Below are 15,548 nucleotides of genomic sequence, written 5' to 3'. Positions count from 1 at the left end.
GATGAGAACAAGAGCTTGACTCCAAACTTCGCCATGATCGACTTCCAAAGATAACTCATGAACTTGACGTCTCGATCCGACACAATGCTTTGTGGTACTCCATGTAGGCGAACGATTTCCCGAAAAACAATGAAGCAATGTGTGAAGCATCGTCGCTCTTATGGCAAGGTATGAAATGAGCCATCTTAGAGAATCTATCCACTACAACAAATATGGAATCACGACCATTCTTAGTGCGAGGCAAGCCTAGAACGAAATCCATGCTAATATCGGTCCATGGTGCATAAGGAATAGGCAATGGCATGTAAAGACCATAAGGGTTGGAGGTAGACTTAGCTTGTAAGCATGTTGTGCACCGACGGCAAAGGCGCTCCACATCTCGCTTCATCTTTGGCCAATAGTAGTGGGTTGAGAGCATGGCGTATGTCTTGTCACGGCCAAAGTGGCCCATAAGACCTCCTCCATGAGACTCTTGCAAAAGCAATTTTCGAAGCGAAGACGCGGGAATGCAAATCTTGTTGGCTTTGAACAAATAGCCATCATGCAAATAGAAATCATCCACTCCTCGCTCAACGGAGCACTTCTCAAAAATGGGAGCAAAGAAAGAATCGGAAGGATAGAGTTCTTTGATCTCTTCAAGTCCCAAAACATGAAAATCCAAACGAGTTAGCAAAAGGGTGTTTTTGCGGGAAAGAGCATCCGCCACAACATTGTCCTTGCCCTTCTTGTATTTGATCACATATGGGAAGGACTCAATGAACTCGACCCATTTTGCATGTCGTTTGTTCAAGTTGTGTTGGCTTTTCAAATATTTCAAGGACTCATGGTCGGAATGAATGATAAACTCTTTTGGCCACAGATAGTGTTGCCAAACTTCAAGAACACGAACCAAAGCGTAGAGCTCCTTGTCATATATAGGATAGTTGAGGCGTGCGCCATCTAACTTCTCACTATAGTATGCCACGGGTTTGCCCTCTTGCATAAGAACACCACCAATACCAAGCCCACTTGCGTCACACTCAATCTCAAAAGTTTTTGCAAAATTTGGAAGAACAAGAAGTGGAGCTTCGGTAAGGCGTTTCTTCAACTCATCAAAAGCATTTTGTTGGGCGTTGCCCCAAACAAACGGAACATTCTTCTTGGTAAGCTCATTCAAAGGGCAAGCAATGGTGCTAAAGTCTTTGACAAAGCGGCGGTAAAACCCGGCAAGTCCATGGAAGCTTCGGACTTGGCCAACATTTGTAGGGGTAGGCCAATTATGGATGGCCTCCACCTTGGAAGAATCAACTTCAATCCCATTAGCGGAAACCACAAAACCAAGAAAAACCAATTTGTTTTGAGCAAATGTGCACTTGGGGAGGTTAGCATAAAGCTTTTCATGGCGCAAGATGCACAAGACTTCTCTCACATGTTGCACATGGTCCTCGAGGTTTTTGCTATAAATAAGAATATCATCGAAGTAAACAACCACGCTCTTGCCAATGAGAGGACGCAAGATGTGATTCATGAGGCGCATGAAAGTAGATGGTGCATTGGAAAGACCGAAAGGCATAACAAGCCATTCATAGAGACCAAGTTTGGTCTTAAATGCCGTTTTCCATTCATCACCAATAGCCATGCGGATTTGATGGTAACCACTACGCAAATCGACTTTAGAGAAAATCGTGGCACCACTAAGTTCATCTAGCATGTCATCTAAACGCGGAATGGGATGGCGGTAACGGACGGTAATGGCATTGATGGGGCGACAATCCATACACATCCGTTGCGTCTCATCCGGTTTAGGCACAAGGATCACGGGAACCGCACAAGGGCTAAGGCTTTCACGGACATACCCTTTGGCGAGGAGATCTTGAATTTGGCGGTTGATCTCCTTGGTCTCTTCGGGATTGGTGCGGTAGGAGGCACGGTTTGGGAGCGGAGCGCCGGTATGAGGTCGATGCGGTGTTCTATGCCGCGGAGTGGTGGTAGTCCATGAGGGAGCTCGTCGGGGAAGACGTCTTGAAATTCCTGCAAAAGAGACAATAAAGACGGAGGAATGTTGATTAAGTCGTTAGTCTCCGACGCGGGTCCCTTGCATATGAGCACATAGTGCAATATGGTGGATGGGTTTTCTTGGAGCTCTCTCCACTCACTCTTGGTGGCTAGAAGGACACTCTTGGACTCACTCATATATGGCTTGTGGCGCTCACTCTCTTTGTGGTGGGTCGCTCCTCTCCTCTCATCTCACTATGGTGGGTGTGGAGTTGTGCCCTCGCTAAAGCCTTCGCATTGTCCGCGATGATTTGGCTAGGAGTCATCGGGCGCAACTCGAACTTCTTGTCGTTGACCTTGAAGGTGTATGTGTTGGAGAGTCCATCATGTATAGCCTTCTTGTCATATTGCCAAGGGCGGCCAAGCAACATGTGGCACACCGTCATGGGTACCACGTCACACTCGATGGTGTCCTCATAAGGGCCGATCTTGAAGTTGACGGTGACGGTATGTTGTATCTTGACGTTGCCCTTGTCACTCAACCATTGGATATGGTAGGGGTGAGGATGCTTGCGGAGAGTAAGGTGGAGCTTCTCACACAACTCGGTGCTTGCAAGGTTATGGCAACTTCCACCATCTATGATGACCTTGATCGACTTGCCACCAATTCCGCACGGGTTTGGAAGATGTTGCACCGTTGGTCTTCCATAGCATGAGGTTGTGTGGTTAGCACCCTTGTGACCACAAGTGAGGGACTTGGGTCATGCTCACATAAGAGAGGATCTTCTCCACTTTCTTGCTCATAAGCTTCTTCACTTTCCACGGCGGCTTGCACAAGGGCTTCATATTCATCTTCATCAAGAGTCTCGATGTCACCATTCTCCATAGTGATCATGACCTTGGTGTTCTTGCACTCAAACGATTTGTGACCTTGGGTGCCACACTTGAAGCAAGTGACACTAGAGGGTCCCGTGGATGCCTTAGAGGAGGCGGTGGAGGAGACCGTTTGCTTCATGCGACTTTGGATAGTCGGCTTCTTGGAAGGTGTAGATGATGCGTCGGCCTTGGCACTTGTAGCATAAGGAGTTGATGTAGTAGGAGGAGTCGATGTAGCGAGCTTGGAGGAGAAATAGGACTTGGCCTTGGAGTACTTGATGTCCTCAATCACTTGGCGCTCGGCCTTCGATGCTTGGTGGACTAGCTCAACGATGTTGGAGTAAGGTTGGAACTCGACAATCCTCTTGATAGGATAAGTAAGGCCATTGAAGAAGCGAGCAATGGTTTGCTCCTCGGATTCTTGGATGTTGGCTCGCATCATAGTGAGCTCCATCTCCTTGTAGAACTCCTCAACGGTTTTGGTGCCTTGCTTCAACTTTTGGAGCTTGTTGAAGAGGTCTTTCATGTAGTGCCTTGGGACAAAACGAGCATGCATCTCCTTCTTCATATCTTCCCAAGTGTCAATTGGCGGTTCACCCTTTTCTTCGCGAAGGGTGAGGACTTGCTCCCACCAAGTGTTGGCGTAGTCTTCAAACTCGAGTGATGCCATAGCCACTTTCTTGGCACCGGAGTAGTTGTGGATGCGGAAGATCTTGTCCACCTTGAGTGCCCATGAGAGGTATGCTTCGGCGTCGTCTTCACCTTTGAACTTGGGCATGTTGAACTTGAGCTTGCCATACATGTTCTCTTCATCCTCCAAGTTTCTTCTACGAGGAGGGGCGCCGTCAACTCTTGCGGCTAGAGGTGGAATAGGAGGTCTTCTATGGCCAACCATAGCATTGGGTTGGCGTTGGAGTTGAACACTTGCTTCACTTGGTTCACGGTGAGGATGTGGTTGAAGATCTTGTCGCGGTTGAGGACGATGCTCAATGTTGGGTCTCTCATCTTGATCATGGTGTAGTTCTCCTCGTCCACGTTGATCATGGTGAGGGTGGCGACGAAGATCTCGCCGAGGTGGATCTTGAGGATCTTGGTCTTGGGGATGGCCATCACGCCCATGGTGGGCATGGCGATCCGCTTGGTGACGATCTTGGTGAAGGCCTTGAGCTTGTGGAGGACGCTCATGTGGACGAGCATGGCGATGTATTTCTCCACGCCTAGAGTTGGAGTGAGAGTCTTCATGACGAGCATGTTGGCGATGAGGTCGATGATGGTCTTCACGCCTTGAGGAAGAGCTTGGGGATGAAATGCCACCATGAGAGTAATGGTCTTCATGCCTTGAGGAAGAGCTTGATGAAGAGGAAGTAGAACGGTGTCGACGATGGCGACCCAAGTTGGTGATGGCGCGCTCGAGGCTATCCATGCGCCGCTCCATGTTGGCATCATTGGCCGCCATTTGGCCATTCAAGTTGTCCGTAGCTTCACGAAGAAGGGCCAAGTCTTGGTTGACGGTGGAGAAGTTGTGAGCCACCTCATTGTATTGCTCATCGATGCGCGTCTCGAAGAGAGAGAGTTGCTCCTTGAACTCTTGTCGTTGCGTCCATAGGTTGTGTTGAGTAGCCAACCTCTCGGTGTTGCGAAGGATCTCTTCATCCCTATTGGTATCTCCGGTCCTATCCATGATGCAAAGACAAGAACTATGTTGTGTATGTTAGTGGAAGGAGACTACCCCGTACCCTTACCAAGGTAAGATAGTATTGAGGCAATCCACCAAACCGAAAGCAAGATCAAGTGTATCGGGGACACACGCAAAACCACACGCAAAAGCTAGCAAATATGGTGTTAGGCGAGTGTTGTGGAAAGCCAAAAGACAAATCCAAGATCGAGTATGTTGTTAAAAGTGGGTAAAGTCCAAAAATCCAAATGTCAATGTGAAGATCACTATAAACACGGAAAAAGATGTGGAACACACACACGAGATAAATGGGGTTAGTGCAACCAAAAGTGAGCGGAAAAGTGTATGTATAAGTGCTCGGTGTCACACTAACACAAGGAGAGCCAAAGCTTTGGTTGCAAAGGAAGAGACAACAAGATTCACACGTGGCCTCTCTTCTCCTATCTCTCTTTGCTTAAAAGCTTTTTCTCTTTTGTATATGGCGGCACTTGCACTCGTTTGTATCTTTGGTGGCACGTGGACACTTTGTATGTATGGGCGTATGGATGTATGGATGTATGGTGCTACTCGCACTCTTTTTGTGTTTTTGGGGCTTTTTCACACACGATGATGGTGTTAGCCTCGCTTTTGCTATCTTGCCACACGAGTGTTTGCTTGGGTGCCTTACTCAACGCGACACACACACCTCACAATGCGGGGCCACGTGCAATGTCTCGCAACACTAAACAAGCAATGCTCGATGGGATAGATCGCAAAAGGAAGAGGGGTTACAAGGTGACCTGCAAGTTATACTGCGATGGTGGTGGTGGTGGTGGTGGTGGTGGAGATCGCCGGATGTCGAGGTCGAAGGGGCGTTGCGTCGCCCGGTCGGAGGTCTTGCTGGACCGGGTTCTGGACCGGCTTGCCCGGTTGCCGCCCGGTTGACCGGGTGCTGGGCCGGCTCGGCCGGTCGTGGGCCCGGTTGACCGGCTGCTCAACCGGATTTCGCGGGATGAACTTTCTCTCTCCTGTTCTTCACGAAAACCAAGCCAAAACGACCAAATCGAGGGGAAACGATGGAATTGGAGGCTAAAAGTTGGGGAAATAGTAGATCAAGCACAACAACACCAGATCCACGGACCAAAACCACTCAAAACGCAACCAAATCACAGATCGGTCAAGAGGCAATTTGGGGCTATTTTTGGGGATTTTTTTTTTTTTTTTTTTTTGGAAAATTTTCTAGGAACGAAATCGGGTGGGTGGGAGGTCAAATCCGCGGTAACCAAGAGCTGCTGATACCATATGATGAGGTCTAAGACCCCGTGTGTGGCCCGATCTCGCGGATTGACTTCGAAACCAAGGGGGAAGATGGGAAAACGCGAGGAACACGAAGAACACGGCGATGAACACGAGGAACTCCGAGACTCACGCACACACACACCCCGATACACCCGATGCTTACCTCCGTGGCTCGATGGACCACGCCAATAGAATCTCCGAGGAAGAGACACGCGGTAGAATTCCCCGGGGAGAGATTGGGATTGGAGAAGAAGAGCTTGGTGAGGGAGAGAGAGTATCTTGTACTAGAATCTCACTCAACAAGTTCCAAATCAACAACCAAGGTGCCTTGATTACAGAGGGATGATACCCAAGGGAGACTAAGCTCAAATTTAGGTTTGAGTTCAAAACAAGTCTAAAGAGCTAAAGGGGCGTCCTGGGGGTATTTATAGTCTTACAAGGCGTCATGGGCCGAAAAGGTAAGTTCGGGCCGAAAATATAACTTAAGTCGTGCAAAGCCGGTCGGGGAGGCCGGTCGAGACCGGGCTCGTGACCGGGCGGTCCGGTTTCGAGCCGGGCACAGGACCGGCGGCGACCGGACGAGGCTCCAAGTCCCTCGGATGGCGCCCGGATGTCACGAGCGCAAATCCCGGTTGCTGACCGGCGGTCCGGTCAGAGGCCGGTCGACCGGCCGTGGACCGGGTGGTCCGGTCAGGGAGCCGGTCGACCGGGTTCTGGGCCGGCCGTCCGTCTTCTCTTCCTTGCGCTCTTCGGGCGACTTCCTGTCCAGCTCCATGTCCATCTTCATGTCCATCTTCTTGTACAGCTACTCCTCTCCTCCCTTTGACCATGGCGTATCCTCCTCTTGGTGACCTTGATGCTCCTTGTACCTAATGACACATAACACGTCGGCGTGAGGTAGCAATCCATCCAAAGGTGTACCAAGATCAAGGGTGGTGAGGAGCGAGTTCACCTCATCATGTAGTGCTTTGACTCGGGCTCGTGTCATCGGTCCACTTGGGGGACTTGTTGGTCTTGGTGTAGCGACGTCGGTGACCGGGGCTACATCAAATTGATATTTAATATTGCCTTCCTTCATATCAATGATAGCACCAACAGTTCGAAGAAAAGGTCTTCCAATATAATGGGACAAGATGCATTGCATTCAATATCCAAGACAACAAAATCAACGGGGACAAGGTTATTGTTAACGGTAATGCGAACATTATCAACTCTCCCCAAAGGTTTCTTTGTAGAGTTATCAGCAAGATTAACATCCAAATAACAATTTTTCAATGGTGGCAAGTCAAGCATATTATAGATTTTTCTAGGCATAACGGAAATACTTGCACCAAGATCACATAAAGCATTACAATCAAACTCATTGACCTTCATCTTAATGATAGGCTCCCAACCATCCTCTAACTTCCTAGGAATAGAAGCTTCGCGATTTAATTTCTCTTCTCTAGCTTTTATGAGAGCATTTGTAATAAGTTTTGTAAAGGCCAAATTTATAACACTAGCATTAGGACTCTTAGCAAGTTTTTGTAAGAACTTTATAACTTCAAAGATGTGGCAATCATCAAAATCCAAACCATTATAATCTAAAGCAGTGGGATCATTGTCCCCAATGTTGGAAAAAAATTCAGCAGTTTTATCACGAGCGAGTTTAAATAGCTTTTAGCGATTTCAGCGGTTTCTCACGCTTTGCATTAGAAGTGGAAACATTGCTGACATAGGCATCCCAAATGGGCCTGCCGAAGATAGTACTCGGGGTTTACTGAAGGCCCACTACCCGAAGAATAAGAAGATTCGGAAGCCCAAGATATTATTAAGGAAAGCTAGAGTTGTAATAGGAAGCATTATTTGTAATCTTGCGGGATGAGTTAGAAACCCTCCCGGACTCTGTAACTTGTACAATACGAATCCCTCGGCTCCACCTCCTATATAAGGGGGAGTCGAGGGACAAAGAAAGCATCGAATCATTGTCTCTCAAACCCTAGTTTTCATAATCGTCGAGTACTTTTCGGCTGAAACCTTCGAGATCTACTTGCCCTCTACTTCCAACTAAATCCTAGTCTACAACCCGTAGGCATTGACAAGTTGATACCTTGTCAATTGGCGCCGTCTGTGGGAATTAGAGGCGTCAAGGATCCGATCTCGATGGCACGTTCAAGATCGTCGACTTCATCAACCGCAAGCAACGCGATGGATCGAGGTAAACAGATCGCAACTGGTCTTGTCGATTTTGTTCCTCACCCGCCCTCCCGTTTGGATGCATATGCGTATCTGGAGGAGCCTGTGGAGATGACGTTCGGAAGATTTCACTTTCGCGTCGAGAAAGAGGGATCGTATCGTGTCGAAATTCCGATTTCGTCGGGATCGTCGGCGGTCGATTCCGATTTTTCAAGCTATACATCGTCAACCGAGTCAGGAGAGGAAGAAACTTCATCGTCACGCTTCATCAGCACCAGGGCAAGAGAAAAACTTGCCAAGATCTTCAGCGACATGTCGTTTGAGTCATCTACGGACTCCTATATAAGCGATGGCTCAAGCAGTGTCGACAGCTACGACTTCATCGACAAATCTACTACAGTGGGCAAGGTCTTCGCCAATCTTCATGATGGTGTCACCAAACCCAACATAGATCTGAATACAAAGTATCATCAGATTTATGTCATCGGAGAACCAAGTCGTAATCAGGAAGAAACATCTGAGGCTTTCGACGATTTGGGAAATCCATACATCGATCCCTCTGATTTGCGACGAGGCCTAGGCAATAAATATATTGGGCCACAGCCGCGAGACAGAGTCCAACTTCCGCAAACAGCATGGGATAGAGCCGCGAGAGCTATGGATGGCTCAGAACCAATGGCCACCACAGCCACGCCAGAAGAATTACAAGCATATCAATATAGGCTCTCACGAGCTGCAAGGGAATTGGAAAAACAGACAGCTGAGCTAAACAGAAGAAAGGAGGCAGCCTCTGCATCAAGTAGGCGAAGGGCAGAGCTGAGTCGACAATCTAGAACTTCGGGTGATAGCCACAGGGAAGCTCGGAACAGAGCAAGATCAAGGTTGCAAAACGTACCTGAAGGAGAAAGAGAGCACTTGGTGCAAAACCTCGACATGTCTTTTATGTCGATAGACACGAGAGGAAACATCATACCCAAGACACCAGAAGCTAGGTATATGACGACACAAGCTTTCATCCTTGCATCCAGACCACCCCCAGGAGATCCAAGGGAAGCATTGTACACCATGGCAATGGCAGGAGTTGGAGCCATGGGGACGGCGTTTGTATCAACACCTCCCGAAGGAACAGCAAGGCAAAATAGTCCACGACCTGCGGCAGCAACAGCAGCAGCTCCCGAAGGACCAAGTGGAGCAAGGGACACGACAACACAAGCAAGGTTCGACAGAGCGCGACAAAGCAGAAGGGAACATCGGCAGTCCCCAGAGCTAAACGACGAGGATATGTGTGGGTTGCCATGCTTCACAAGGAGAGTTTGAAAAACTCGAGTCCCTTCAGGATTCAAGTTACCTGATAACTTCAAGAAATTCGATGGCCTTCAAGATCCAGAGGATTGGCTAATCGATTATCTCGAGACGGTGAAGCTTACAGGAGGAACCAGAGCAACAGCTATGCAAAGCATCCAGGTGCATCTGAGTGGAGCCGCACGATCTTGGATAAAGAAACTTCCTCTAGGATCTATCGACAGCTGGGATAGCTTAGAGGACGTGTTCGTCAAGAACTTCCGGTCCACATGTAAAAAACCTGCGTCATTAGAGGAGCTAAGAGCGTGCCGACAAAAGCCAGACGAGCCAATGAGAAAATATATCCAAAGGTGGAATATCATCAAAAACTCGGCAGAAAATATATCCGACGAGAGAGCAATAGATGTGTTTGTCGCAGGGATCAGGCGTGGAGATTTTGTCGAGGATTTGGGGAGGACCAATCCAAAGACAGTATCCGTGTTAATGGAAATAGCAAATAGATGGGCAGATGGAGAAGATGTTGTTCACAACAAACGGCATAGGTCGCTAGAGGAAGAACGCGGTAGAAATTATCAACCAAGGCGACGATTTCCTCGGCAGTACTCGAGCTATGATGCTCCAGGACAAATTTCGGCTGGTTTCCGAGCGAGCGCAGGAGGAAACAACAGAGATGAGTACCAGAGAAGCAACGAGCAACGAGGCGACAATAGAGATGACTCTCGAAACAATAGGCAAAATAGCGGGCCAAGGTTCCAGAGGCCTTTCGTGTCTCCCGAAGAGATGATGAACGGGCCGTGTCAGATGCATTTTTTCCTCGACAGCATCGGAAAAAGACAGTCAGGACATCTGCAGAAGGATTGTCGCAATTTCCAGGCAATGCTAAGGTATGCAGGGCATGCTAATGCTCAGGAAGCACAGAGAAATTCTCGAGAACAAAGGAGTGAGATTCACTTGCCACCTCCTCCCGCGATTACGGATGACAATCGACATCAGCTCAGAATAGCGGCAGCACCTCCACCACCGCCTTACGTGGATCCTAACTCTAACGGAGCGGTCTCGATGATTCAGAAGGGAAGGCCATCCAATAGAACTCAGAAAGTAATCTCGCGGCAGGTGTTTATGGTAGAAAAAATGCCTCCACCAACAGTCGAATATCTTAATTGGTCAGGGCAGGACATCGGCTTCACCATAGCGGATCATCCACAGCAAGTTCCTCGACCAGGGGCCAAGACTCATACTACCAGCGGTCATCGCAGGATTTGACGTATCTCGCGTGTTTATAGATGGTGGCAGCAGCTTAAACCTTATGTACGCAGATACATTAAGGAAGATGAACATATCCCTAGCAAACCTGAAGCCAACAGACACAAGATTCCACGGGTATCACACCAGAGAAGCCAAGTTATCCGCTGGGGAAGATTAATCTCGACGTTCAGTTTGGGACCCGAGAAAATTACAGAATCGAGAAGCTGGAGTTCGAAGTCGTCGATTTTCCGTCACAGTACCACGCTCTGTTGGGTCGACCAGCATATGCTAGATTTATGGCGGTACCACATTACACGTACCAGTTATGGAGGATGCCTGGACCTAAGGGACCAATCACAGTCAAAGGAAGCTTCGCCCTAGCCGATAAATGTGATAAGGATTTTCATCGAATATCAGAAACTTTCGGGATGCAAGCTGAGTATTTGGCGTCAAGGCTCATGACTGACTACGACGTGCTGCCAGACGTTGGAAGGCCAAATAAAGAATCAACTTTCAACACTGAGAAAAATTCTAAAGAGGTACAGATTCACCCGACAGACCCGAAAAAGACGACATCCATCGCAAACGACATGGACCTCGCATAGGAAAGCGCACTCGTCGAGTTCCTCCGTGAGAACTGGAAAATCTTCGCATGGTGTCCAGCTGACATGCCAGGAGTACCCAGGGAACTTGCCGAGCACCACCTAAACTTGGATTCACTAGCGAGACCAATCAAACAACCTTTGCGACGTTTTTCGGAACCAAATCGCAAGGCTATGCTGTCAGAAATTGATCGACTAAGAGAAGCTGGTTTTATCAAGAAGCTGCACACAGAGGCCACATGGGTAGCAAATCCAGTGTTGGTGCCGAAGAAAAACACTAAGGTCCTTCGCATGTGCGTCGACTTTACGTGTCTCAATAAACATTGTCCAAAGGATCACTTTCCCCTCCCGAGGATCGACCAAATTATCGACTCCACGGCAGGATGTGAACGTCTTTCCTTTTTGGACGCATATTCTGGTTATAACCAGATCAGGTTAAAAGAAGAAGATGAAGTAAAAACAGCGTTCATCACACCTTACGGCGTGTTTTGCTACAGAACAATGCCCTTTGGTCTGAAAAACGAGGGAGCAACATATCAGAGGATGATGCAGAAGTGTTTGGCGACACAGATTGGGAAAAATGTGCAAGTATACATCGACGATGTCGTCATAACGTCAAAAAAGGGGGTGACGCTGATCGAGGATCTCAAGGAAACCTTTGACAACCTCGACAAATTCTGCCTCAAGCTGAACCCGACGAAGTGCTCCTTCGGCGTCCCAGCAGGAGAACTTCTTGGGTTTCTAGTTTTAGCAAGAGGGATTGAAGCAAATCCTGACAAAATACAAGCTATCGTAACAATGAGGAAGCCAACAAAGTTGAAAGAAATACAGCAATTAACTGGGCGAGTCGCAGCTTTAAGCAGAGTCGTCGCCAGGCTGGGAGAAAAAGCGTTACCGTTTTACGCTTTAATAAAGCAAGGGGAGAAATTCCAGTGGAACGAAGAAGCCGATAGAGCTTTCGAGGATTTGAAACGCACAATCTCGACACCACCAATCTTGGTGGCGCCGAAGGAAAAGGAACCTCTCCTGCTGTACATTGCAGCCACACCCCAGGTGGTTAGCACGGTGCTAGTCGTCGAAAGAGAAGAAGAAGGGAAACTCCATGGAGTGCAAAGGCCGGTATATTTCATCAGTGAAGTTTTAACGCCTTCCAAACAACGGTACCCGCAGTACCAGAAACTAGCATATGGAGTGATTACAACGGCAAGAAAGTTGCGCCACTATTTTTCGGCACACCCGATAATAGTAGTCAATGAAGCACCTCTCTCAAATATACTGAATAATCCAGAAGCTACAGGGCGTGTCTCCCTTTGGGGAATAGAACTTTCCCCTCGGGACATCACGTATGAAAAAAGAAAGGCAATCAAGTCGCAAGTTTTGCCAGATTTCATTGCAGAGTGGATGGAGCTGCAAAACACGGGACCCCCAGATTTGTCGAGAACTTGGACTATGAACTTTGATGGATCCAAGAGAGTAGAAGGAGCTGGCGCAGGAGTGATACTTATATCACCTGAAGGTGACAAGTTAAAGTATGTCCTACGGATGACGTTCCCAAACGCATCCAACAATGAAGCAGAATACGAAGCCCTCATACACGGGATGAAGATGGCGAAAGCTTGCGGCGCAACTCGACTAAAAATCTTTGGCGACTCACAATTGGTGGCTCAGCAAGTTATGAACCAATGTGATGCAATCAATGATAGCATGATAGCATACAAGGAGGTGTACAATGAGCTTGAGAAGCTGTTTGATGGATGCGAGGTAAATCACATCAGTAGGTTGAGCAATGATGAAGCCGACGTTCTCACAAACATCGGGTCGCAGTGCCTCCCAATCCCGCCAGGTGTATTTTGGGAAGAAATAGCGGAGAGATCCACAAAGCCGAAGAAAGCGCAGAAAAAAGCAAAGGAAGAAAAAACTTCGGTGCCCCTCAAAGAGGCCGTGGAGGACGAAGAAGACCAAGAGCTTGTGATGATGGTAGAAGTTCCTTGGATGCAAGCGTACATATCGTATATCCTTAGGAAAGAAATACCCGACGATCCAGTTGTGGGAAGGCAAATTATTCGACGGTCCAAAGCTTTCACAGTGGTCAAAGGGGAGTTATACAAGCGAAGTATTTCAGGCGTCCTGCAAAGGTTCGTCACACCCGAAGAAGGAAGGATAATCCTAAAAGATGTGCATGAAGGAATATGTGGTCACCACGCGAGCAGCCGAGCTATTGCAGCCAAGGTTTTTCGGGCAGGATTTTACTGGTTGACAGCAATCGAGGATGCAAAAGAAATAGTAAGAACCTGCGACGCGTGCCAGAGATTCGCCGCAAAACCTCACTCTCCGGCGGCAGAGCTGATGCCAATACCATTGTCGTGGCCCTTTGCCCAATGGGGACTCGATATGGTGGGCAAGTTGCACAAAGCTTCGCCAGGAGGATATGAGTACATGTTGGTTGCTATCGACAAATTCACAAAGTGGGTAGAAGCGAAGCCAATAAATTCACCAGATGCAGCATCAGCAATAAAGTTTGTGAAAGGCCTCGTTTTTCGGTTCGGAGTGCCTCATAGCATTGTCACAGACAACGGTACCAACTTTATGTCCAAGGAATTCAAGGAGTACTGCGCAGAAGTAGGCATTAAATTGCACTTTGCGTCAGTTGGGCACCCGCAAACCAATGGCCAAGTCGAGAAAGCCAATGGCATCATCTGCGACGGTATCAAAAAGCGCTTGCTAGGACCGCTTGAAAAGGCTCGACATACCTGGCCAGAAGAATCGCCAAGTGTTTTATGGAGCATCCGAACAACACCAAATACGGCGACACAAGAAACTCCGTTCTTCCTCGTCCACGGAGCTGAGGCAGTACTGCCAATTGAGATAGAGCATGATTCTCCAAGAGTGACAGAGTACTTTCTTCAAGAAAAGCTTTGGAGGACGACGTAGACGCACTCGATGAAGCTAGAGATGAAGTACTTTCACGAGTAACCAAATACCAGCAGGACCTCAAAAACTACCACAGTCGACGGTTAAGGCCAAGATCTTTCCAGGACGGAGATTTGGTCTTACGGTTAAATCAAAAAAGTACTGAAAAGCTCGAATCGCCATGGCTAGGTCCCTACATCGTCACAGAAGTAATCGAAGGAGGTGCATACAGGATCAAGGACAAGAAGACAGGGGTTCCCGAGAAAAACCCCTGGAACGTGGCGCAGCTCAGGCGGTTCTACGCCTAGAGTCGAAATATAGTCCTCCTCTGTAAAAATACAATGTACTGAAACGCCCGCGAGTTTTCAGACGCACTCTTTTCCTTTTCGGGGCACCGAGTGGGGCCGGAAAGGTTTTTAATGAGGCGGGCTCGCGGTGCTGCAATATAATAAAGATAGTGAAGATATACTTCTTATTCTTCGACACGCTGGGGGGCTCAATGATTTCAAGTTACAAAATATACACAATATAGATAAAATAGACTTACCGAAATATTTTGCTTTGGTACAAGAATACCTCGCTAAATAGAACATCGGGAGCTAACAACTACAAATATAGTATACTCGTCAAAACCCTATTGCTTTGGTCTGAAAACCTCGCAACAAAAATATAGAACTTCGCCACCAAGACACTCGGGGGCTCGTAACCCATCGACAACAAAATATATATATATCTCCTTGTAACAAGAGAAAAATCTTCGGGATAACAAAGCAGTATAAACTCCAGCCAAAGGCTCGGGGGCTTGACGATCAAAAATAGAAACAATACATATTTTCAGAGTTGACAGCTTTACAATATAGATCATGTTTTCAAATACACAAAGACATATCAATGGTGAAACTACAGCAAGAAAAAGGAGAAAACCCTCAATGGATACCTAGCACATGGTCTATGGTTATTCGCTCATTGGAAGGACGAGTACTATGCTCGGCATAGCTACCCTTCACAAAGAACTCAGCATCCATCCGAAGAAGTTCATCCATCATATCTTCGGCTACAGGAGTCACCAGATCATCAATCTTGCCCATGTTTCTCTTTTTCTTCGACATCTTAGCCAGGCACGTGGGAACAATTTGATTCATGGGCAATTTTGGATAGCAAATCTTTATCATCATCATTGCAAATCTTGCGCCAGCAGAGAGTTGAGCCCGCACAAAGCCATGGATTCGAGGAGCATCTCGAAAATTTTCCATTGAAGCAGGAAGAGTTTCTGGCATCTTGTTGCGAGGGAACATGGTTCCATAAACCAAAAACAAAGTCTTCGTACAGAAGTCAAGGAAGTCACGGACCTGAGCCGCGCGATCTTGGAATCTGAAAATTTGGCGGGTACGCTCAGGGGTAACCCAAAAATTAGAACCATGTTGTGCAGCCAGTCTGAGCAAAACATTGGCTCGAGCTTCAACACGTTGATCTTCGGCAGCAGTATCCAAAAATGAGCCTGGTACAGCAAA

Source organism: Lolium perenne, chromosome 4 (genome assembly GCF_019359855.2).
Source record: "Lolium perenne isolate Kyuss_39 chromosome 4, Kyuss_2.0, whole genome shotgun sequence".
Lineage (NCBI taxonomy): Eukaryota > Viridiplantae > Streptophyta > Magnoliopsida > Poales > Poaceae > Lolium > Lolium perenne.
The sequence above is the reverse complement of the archived record's forward strand: the minus strand, read 5'-3'. Positions refer to the sequence as shown.